Source organism: Cricetulus griseus (genome assembly GCF_003668045.3).
Source record: "Cricetulus griseus strain 17A/GY chromosome 1 unlocalized genomic scaffold, alternate assembly CriGri-PICRH-1.0 chr1_0, whole genome shotgun sequence".
NCBI lineage: Eukaryota > Metazoa > Chordata > Mammalia > Rodentia > Cricetidae > Cricetulus > Cricetulus griseus.
In genome coordinates this window covers 201,498,663-201,501,181 of record NW_023276806.1, presented here as the reverse complement: position 1 = coordinate 201,501,181, position 2,519 = coordinate 201,498,663, and the positions used below count along the sequence as shown (strand labels likewise).

Here is a 2,519-nt window from a genome sequence, read left to right as displayed (position 1 = left end):
ACACACACACACACACACAGATACACAGACACCTATACACAGCCACACACACACAGACACACACATACGACACACACATACACACACACACACAGACACACACACAGACACACACACAAACACACACAGAGACACACACACACACAAACACACACAGAGACACACACACACACAAACACACACAGAGACACACACACAAACACACACACACAGAGACATATACACACACAAACACACACACACACACACACACACACACACACACACACACACACCTGCAGAATTTGGAAGATAATATATAAGAAACACCATTAATTATAGCAATAGCAAAAATGCATGGCTTTGGGACAAAGAGGTTAAAATAGAATTTCTTAGTTATAAATACTGAAATGGTCAAAATTACATAAAGGGGATAAATTCAAGTGACAATGTACTGCTTTGTACTTGGAAAGATAGACAGATGTGCTTTAAAAAAACCTGTCTCTTCTAGATTGGAAACAGTCACCATTTCTAAAATCACAAATGAAGGCTGGGAAAATTACTTGATGGGCAGTAGTCCCACAAATGTATTGGTGGTTCTGGATTTCCAAACTATCAGAAAGATTGCCTGGGAATTAAATAACATTTTTAAGTACTGTAAGAGAATCTCTATATTTAAGCATATTCTCTATAAGGTAAAATAAATAATCACTCTGGTTCTTGTAAAATTGATTTGCAAATAATTTTTTAAAAAGGCATTAAACCATATATCAAAGTGTGTGCGCTTGGTGAGCCTCTTCTGGCCAAAGTTATACAATGAAGGTTATTCAGTGTTATAGAATGAAGTCTACATCTGTTGGGTGATTATTTAACAGAATCTGAAAGGCAACAGGATAGTGATGACATATCCTAAAGGAGAGGGAATTGAAAATAAAGAACAGAATATTCAACAAAAGATGACTTTGTTAAATTTTATGAAAGAAGGTGTGAAATTTAACTAACACACATTTTATAATAGTTTTAAGTACTTCTTGAAACATAGTTGCAATGCCTCCTAGTACAACATACTGAAAGAATGAATTTCTTTAGTGAAGAGGTAAAACAGAGAAGGTGAATGAATACATACTGTTTACATTTGTGTGATAGAACTTTTACAACAGGAGTTTTAAAGTTCTCTTCTTCCTATGTAATGAATGGCTGACATATTTGAAAAATATTTCATCTATGTATCACTTTAGTGAAAGTTTCATATAAAAAATCCCACTGTAAGAAGGTATTTTATATAGTTACCTGGCAGAGGAGACACCATAATAACAAAGGTAGTTTTTCCAGGGCGAGGCTTAACCATTGCACTCTGGATGTGCTGGCCCATGTGATTTACCCAAATTAGGGAAACTTGACTGCATAATTTGGCGGGGGACTGCATTTGTTCTCTCCCCAGAAAAAATAAAGAAAAGAAGGTATTGTATTTTAAGGTTTATCATACTGTTTTATTATTGGACAATATTTTCCACAGATTGGATATAACATGATATCTGCAATGTTAAATATTGGAAGATTGTTTTCATGAATTGATTGGAAAGTAGATAGGAAGACACTCACTCATACACAGTAGGAAGAGAGGAGGGAGAGTGAAGGAAGGAGGAAGAGAGGGAGACACATACACACACACACAGAGAGAGAGAGAGAGAGAGAGAGAGAGAGAGAGAGAGAGAGAGAGAGAGAGAGAGAGAGAGAGAGAGAGAGAGAGAGAGAGGAGAATTTGGATGGAAGATGGATGTTTTGTGTTTTCGTTACATTTATTTATTTATTTATTTTACAGCAGGACCAAAGTTTCCCTCCCCCCCTCCCCACATTACTTCCCCCCCACATCCCCTTACCCCCAATCCACTCCTCTATTTCTGTTGAGAAAGGGGCAGGCCTCCAATGGGTATCATCAAAGCATGGCATGTCAAGTTGCAGTAAGACTAAAACCTCCCCTTCTACTAAGGCTGGGCAAGGCCATCCAGTATGAGAAATAGGTTCCTCAGAACCAATTAAAAGCATTAGTAACAGCCCATGTTCCCATTGTTAGGAGTTCCACGAGTAGACCAATCTATAAATGTGTCACATATTGTTAGAGGGGCTAGGTCAGTCCATGCAGGCCCACTGGCTGTTGCCTTAGACTCTGTGAGTTTATATGAGCCAGGTTAATAGTTTCTGTGGTATTTCTTGTGATTTTTTTTTTCGAGACAGGGTTTCTCTGTGGCTTTGGAGGCTGTCCTGGAACTAGCTCTTGTAGACCAGGCTGGTCTTGAACTCACAGAGTTGACGTCAGAGAGATCTGCTCGCATCTGCCTCCTGAGTGCTGGGATTAAAGGTATGTGCCACCACTGCCCGGCATTCTTGTGATTTTCTTGATCTCTCTGGCTCCTAAAATCCTTCCTCCTTCTCTTCATCAGGATTCCCTGAGCTTGGCCTAATGTTTGATTATGGGTCTTTGCTTCAGTTTCTGTAACTTACCTTTAATTATCTGAGAGAAAAGCCTTGGTAAAGTAATT

General features: G+C 38.7%; 1 non-coding gene across 1 annotated transcript; it reads left to right on the top strand.

Moving 5' to 3' along the window:
- The first annotated feature begins 1,261 nt into the window (after window positions 1-1,261).
- LOC113832859 lies at window positions 1,262-1,420 on the top strand. The gene has a single exon (XR_003480333.1). It is a non-coding gene; the product is annotated as a U1 spliceosomal RNA (small nuclear RNA).
- Window positions 1,421-2,519: the final 1,099 nt, after the last annotated feature.